General features: G+C 45.8%; 1 long non-coding RNA gene and 19 other non-coding genes across 21 annotated transcripts in view; all 20 read left to right on the top strand.

Moving 5' to 3' along the window:
- The window catches only part of LOC125784859 (uncharacterized), a 368,340-nt gene that overhangs the window by 218,413 nt on the left and 144,927 nt on the right, over positions 1 to 5,000 (top strand). The gene's annotated exons all lie outside the window — the stretch shown is intronic.
- trnar-ccu (transfer RNA arginine (anticodon CCU)) lies at positions 12 to 84 on the top strand. The gene has a single exon. It is a non-coding gene; the product is annotated as a tRNA-Arg (tRNA).
- On the top strand, positions 307 to 378 carry trnam-cau (transfer RNA methionine (anticodon CAU)). Its single transcript has one exon. It is a non-coding gene; the product is annotated as a tRNA-Met (tRNA).
- trnam-cau (transfer RNA methionine (anticodon CAU)) lies at positions 510 to 581 on the top strand. The gene has a single exon. It is a non-coding gene; the product is annotated as a tRNA-Met (tRNA).
- trnar-ccu (transfer RNA arginine (anticodon CCU)) lies at positions 892 to 964 on the top strand. Its single transcript has one exon. It is a non-coding gene; the product is annotated as a tRNA-Arg (tRNA).
- Positions 1,355 to 1,427, top strand: trnar-ccu (transfer RNA arginine (anticodon CCU)). Its single transcript has one exon. It is a non-coding gene; the product is annotated as a tRNA-Arg (tRNA).
- trnam-cau (transfer RNA methionine (anticodon CAU)) lies at positions 1,650 to 1,721 on the top strand. Its single transcript has one exon. It is a non-coding gene; the product is annotated as a tRNA-Met (tRNA).
- trnar-ccu (transfer RNA arginine (anticodon CCU)) lies at positions 1,816 to 1,888 on the top strand. The gene has a single exon. It is a non-coding gene; the product is annotated as a tRNA-Arg (tRNA).
- On the top strand, positions 1,895 to 1,966 carry trnam-cau (transfer RNA methionine (anticodon CAU)). Its single transcript has one exon. It is a non-coding gene; the product is annotated as a tRNA-Met (tRNA).
- trnam-cau (transfer RNA methionine (anticodon CAU)) lies at positions 2,111 to 2,182 on the top strand. The gene has a single exon. It is a non-coding gene; the product is annotated as a tRNA-Met (tRNA).
- On the top strand, positions 2,278 to 2,350 carry trnar-ccu (transfer RNA arginine (anticodon CCU)). The gene has a single exon. It is a non-coding gene; the product is annotated as a tRNA-Arg (tRNA).
- trnam-cau (transfer RNA methionine (anticodon CAU)) lies at positions 2,573 to 2,644 on the top strand. Its single transcript has one exon. It is a non-coding gene; the product is annotated as a tRNA-Met (tRNA).
- trnam-cau (transfer RNA methionine (anticodon CAU)) lies at positions 2,776 to 2,847 on the top strand. The gene has a single exon. It is a non-coding gene; the product is annotated as a tRNA-Met (tRNA).
- trnar-ccu (transfer RNA arginine (anticodon CCU)) lies at positions 3,158 to 3,230 on the top strand. Its single transcript has one exon. It is a non-coding gene; the product is annotated as a tRNA-Arg (tRNA).
- On the top strand, positions 3,621 to 3,693 carry trnar-ccu (transfer RNA arginine (anticodon CCU)). Its single transcript has one exon. It is a non-coding gene; the product is annotated as a tRNA-Arg (tRNA).
- On the top strand, positions 3,916 to 3,987 carry trnam-cau (transfer RNA methionine (anticodon CAU)). The gene has a single exon. It is a non-coding gene; the product is annotated as a tRNA-Met (tRNA).
- Positions 4,161 to 4,232, top strand: trnam-cau (transfer RNA methionine (anticodon CAU)). The gene has a single exon. It is a non-coding gene; the product is annotated as a tRNA-Met (tRNA).
- trnam-cau (transfer RNA methionine (anticodon CAU)) lies at positions 4,377 to 4,448 on the top strand. The gene has a single exon. It is a non-coding gene; the product is annotated as a tRNA-Met (tRNA).
- On the top strand, positions 4,544 to 4,616 carry trnar-ccu (transfer RNA arginine (anticodon CCU)). The gene has a single exon. It is a non-coding gene; the product is annotated as a tRNA-Arg (tRNA).
- Positions 4,839 to 4,910, top strand: trnam-cau (transfer RNA methionine (anticodon CAU)). Its single transcript has one exon. It is a non-coding gene; the product is annotated as a tRNA-Met (tRNA).

Here is a 5,000-nt window from a genome sequence, read left to right on the forward strand (position 1 = left end):
CATGCAGTCTAGCCCCAGTGGCCTAATGGATAAGGCACTGGCCTCCTAAGCCAGGGATTGTGGGTTCGAGTCCCATCTGGGGTGGAAAACCGCAAAGTGGCGCAGCGGAAGCGTGCTGGGCCCATAACCCAGAGGTCGATGGATCGAAACCATCCTCTGCTAGCTGAACTTTTAGTTGCATGCAGTGTGGCAAGGAATTTCAATCTTTTTCAAACAAATATAAATTGCTGACACAGATTGTATTTCATTCTTCCTAGGTTCTCCAAAAATAGAGGTGTCTGGTTTTCAACTTGCTGACTGTTAAGTAGCAGAGTGGCGCAGCGGAAGCGTGCTGGGCCCATAACCCAGAGGTCGATGGATCGAAACCATCCTCTGCTAAATATCTCATTTATCACATGCTTGGATTCAAATTCTTACTAGGCGCTCCTAAAAAATAGTTTTCTAATGGCAAAGGCACTGGCCTCCTAAGCCAGGGATTGTGGGTTCGAGTCCCATCTGGGGTGGAAAATAGCAGAGTGGCGCAGCGGAAGCGTGCTGGGCCCATAACCCAGAGGTCGATGGATCGAAACCATCCTCTGCTAGCTGAACTTTTAGTTGCATGCAGTGTGGCAAGGAATTTCAATCTTTTTCAAACAAATATAAATTGCTGACACAGATTGTATTTCATTCTTCCTAGGTTCTCCAAAAATAGAGGTGTCTGGTTTTCAACTTGCTGACTGTTAAGTAGCAGAGTGGCGCAGCGGAAGCGTGCTGGGCCCATAACAACGAGGTCGATGGATCGAAACCATCCTCTGCTAAATATCTCATTTATCACATGATTGGTATCAAATTCTTACTTTGCGCTCCAACAAATAGTTTTCTGGATCAAGTTTAAGTTAAGAAAGCAGTCTAGCCCCAGTGGCCTAATGGATAAGGCACTGGCCTCCTAAGCCAGGGATTGTGGGTTCGAGTCCCGTCTGGTGTGGAAAATAGCAGAGTGGCGCAGCGGAAGCGTGCTGGGCCCATAGCCCAGAGGTCGATGGATCGAAACCATCCTCTGCTAGCCGAACTTTTAGTTGCATGCAGTGTTGCAAGGAATTTGAATCTTCTTCAAACAAATATAAATTACTGACACAGATTGTATTTCATTCTTCCTAGGTTCTCCAAAAATTAGAGGTGTCTGGTTTTAAACTTGATGACTGTTATGTAGCAGAGTGGCGCAGCGGAAGCGTGCTGGGCCCATAACCCAGAGGTCGATGGATCGCAACCATCCTCTGCTAAATATTACATTTATCACATGCTTGGATTTAGATTCTTACTTTGCGCTCCTAAAAAATAGTTTTCTGGATCAAGTTTAAGTTAAGCATGCAGTCTAGCCCCAGTGGCCTAATGGATAAGGCACTGGCCTCCTAAGCCAGGGATTGTGGGTTCGAGTCCCATCTGGGGTGGAAAACAGCAGAGTGGCGCAGCGGAAGCGTGCTGGGCCCTTAACCCAGAGGTCGATGGATCGAAACCATCCTCTGCTAGCTGAACTTTTAGTTGAGTGCAGTGTGGCAAGGAATTTCAATCTTTTTCAAACAAATATAAATTGCTGACACAGATTGTATTTCATTCTTCCTAGGTTCTCCAAAAATAGAGGTGTCTGGTTTTCAACTTTCTGACTGTTAAGTAGCAGAGTGGCGCAGCGGAAGCGTGCTGGGCCCATAACCCAGAGGTCGATGGATCGAAACCATCCTCTGCTAAATATCTCATTTATCACATGATTGGTATCAAATTCTTACTTTGCGCTCCAACAAATAGTTTTCTGGATCAAGTTTAAGTTAAGAAAGCAGTCTAGCCCCAGTGGCCTAATGGATAAGGCACTGGCCTCCTAAGCCAGGGATTGTGGGTTCGAGTCCCGTCTGGTGTGGAAAATAGCAGAGTGGCGCAGCGGAAGCGTGCTGGGCCCATAACCCAGAGGTCGATGGATCGAAACCATCCTCTGCTATTCGAACATTTAGTTGCATGCAGTGTTGCAAGGAATTTGAATCTTCTTCAAACAAATATAAATTACTGACACAGATTGTATTTCATTCTTCCTAGGTTCTCCAAAAATAGAGGTGTCTGGTTTTCAACTTGCTGACTGTTAAGTAGCAGAGTGGCGCAGCGGAAGCGTGCTGGGCCCATAACCCAGAGGTCGATGGATCGAAACCATCCTCTGCTAAATATTGCATTTATCACATGATTGGATTTAGATTCTTACTTTGCGCTCCTAAAAAATAGTTTTCTGGATCAAGTTTAAGTTAAGCATGCAGTCTAGCCCCAGTGGCCTAATGGATAAGGCACTGGCCTCCTAAGCCAGGGATTGTGGGTTCGAGTCCCATCTGGGGTGGAAAACCGCAAAGTGGCGCAGCGGAAGCGTGCTGGGCCCATAACCCAGAGGTCGATGGATCGAAACCATCCTCTGCTAGCTGAACTTTTAGTTGCATGCAGTGTGGCAAGGAATTTCAATCTTTTTCAAACAAATATAAATTGCTGACACAGATTGTATTTCATTCTTCCTAGGTTCTCCAAAAATAGAGGTGTCTGGTTTTCAACTTGCTGACTGTTAAGTAGCAGAGTGGCGCAGCGGAAGCGTGCTGGGCCCATAACCCAGAGGTCGATGGATCGAAACCATCCTCTGCTAAATATCTCATTTATCACATGCTTGGATTCAAATTCTTACTAGGCGCTCCTAAAAAATAGTTTTCTAATGGCAAAGGCACTGGCCTCCTAAGCCAGGGATTGTGGGTTCGAGTCCCATCTGGGGTGGAAAATAGCAGAGTGGCGCAGCGGAAGCGTGCTGGGCCCATAACCCAGAGGTCGATGGATCGAAACCATCCTCTGCTAGCTGAACTTTTAGTTGCATGCAGTGTGGCAAGGAATTTCAATCTTTTTCAAACAAATATAAATTGCTGACACAGATTGTATTTCATTCTTCCTAGGTTCTCCAAAAATAGAGGTGTCTGGTTTTCAACTTGCTGACTGTTAAGTAGCAGAGTGGCGCAGCGGAAGCGTGCTGGGCCCATAACAACGAGGTCGATGGATCGAAACCATCCTCTGCTAAATATCTCATTTATCACATGATTGGTATCAAATTCTTACTTTGCGCTCCAACAAATAGTTTTCTGGATCAAGTTTAAGTTAAGAAAGCAGTCTAGCCCCAGTGGCCTAATGGATAAGGCACTGGCCTCCTAAGCCAGGGATTGTGGGTTCGAGTCCCGTCTGGTGTGGAAAATAGCAGAGTGGCGCAGCGGAAGCGTGCTGGGCCCATAGCCCAGAGGTCGATGGATCGAAACCATCCTCTGCTAGCCGAACTTTTAGTTGCATGCAGTGTTGCAAGGAATTTGAATCTTCTTCAAACAAATATAAATTACTGACACAGATTGTATTTCATTCTTCCTAGGTTCTCCAAAAATTAGAGGTGTCTGGTTTTAAACTTGATGACTGTTATGTAGCAGAGTGGCGCAGCGGAAGCGTGCTGGGCCCATAACCCAGAGGTCGATGGATCGCAACCATCCTCTGCTAAATATTACATTTATCACATGCTTGGATTTAGATTCTTACTTTGCGCTCCTAAAAAATAGTTTTCTGGATCAAGTTTAAGTTAAGCATGCAGTCTAGCCCCAGTGGCCTAATGGATAAGGCACTGGCCTCCTAAGCCAGGGATTGTGGGTTCGAGTCCCATCTGGGGTGGAAAACAGCAGAGTGGCGCAGCGGAAGCGTGCTGGGCCCTTAACCCAGAGGTCGATGGATCGAAACCATCCTCTGCTAGCTGAACTTTTAGTTGAGTGCAGTGTGGCAAGGAATTTCAATCTTTTTCAAACAAATATAAATTGCTGACACAGATTGTATTTCATTCTTCCTAGGTTCTCCAAAAATAGAGGTGTCTGGTTTTCAACTTTCTGACTGTTAAGTAGCAGAGTGGCGCAGCGGAAGCGTGCTGGGCCCATAACCCAGAGGTCGATGGATCGAAACCATCCTCTGCTAAATATCTCATTTATCACATGATTAGTATCAAATTCTTACTTTGCGCTCCAACAAATAGTTTTCTGGATCAAGTTTAAGTTAAGAAAGCAGTCTAGCCCCAGTGGCCTAATGGATAAGGCACTGGCCTCCTAAGCCAGGGATTGTGGGTTTGAGTCCCGTCTGGTGTGGAAAATAGCAGAGTGGCGCAGCGGAAGCGTGCTGGGCCCATAACCCAGAGGTCGATGGATCGAAACCATCCTCTGCTATTCGAACATTTAGTTGCATGCAGTGTTGCAAGGAATTTGAATCTTCTTCAAACAAATATAAATTACTGACACAGATTGTATTTCATTCTTCCTAGGTTCTCCAAAAATAGAGGTGTCTGGTTTTCAACTTGCTGACTGTTAAGTAGCAGAGTGGCGCAGCGGAAGCGTGCTGGGCCCATAACCCAGAGGTCGATGGATCGAAACCATCCTCTGCTAAATATCGCATTTATCACATGATTGGATTTAGATTCTTACTTTGCGCTCCTAAAAAATAGTTTTCTGGATCAAGTTTAAGTTAAGCATGCAGTCTAGCCCCAGTGGCCTAATGGATAAGGCACTGGCCTCCTAAGCCAGGGATTGTGGGTTCGAGTCCCATCTGGGGTGGAAAACAGCAAAGTGGCGCAGCGGAAGCGTGCTGGGCCCATAACCCAGAGGTCGATGGATCGAAACCATCCTCTGCTAGCTGAACTTTTAGTTGCATGCAGTGTGGCAAGGAATTTCAATCTTTTTCAAACAAATATAAATTGCCGACACAGATTGTATTTCATTCTTCCTAGGTTCTCCAAAAATAGAGGTGTCTGGTTTTCAACTTGCTGACTGTTAAGTAGCAGAGTGGCGCAGCGGAAGCGTGCTGGGCCCATAACCCAGAGGTCGATGGATCGAAACCATCCTCTGCTAAATATCTCATTTATCACATGCTTGGATTCAAATTCTTACTAGGCGCTCCTAAAAAATAGTTTTCTAATGGCAAAGGCACTGGCCTCCTAA

The sequence above is a fragment of the Astyanax mexicanus genome, chromosome 20 (assembly GCF_023375975.1).
Source record: "Astyanax mexicanus isolate ESR-SI-001 chromosome 20, AstMex3_surface, whole genome shotgun sequence".
Taxonomy (NCBI): domain Eukaryota; kingdom Metazoa; phylum Chordata; class Actinopteri; order Characiformes; family Acestrorhamphidae; genus Astyanax; species Astyanax mexicanus.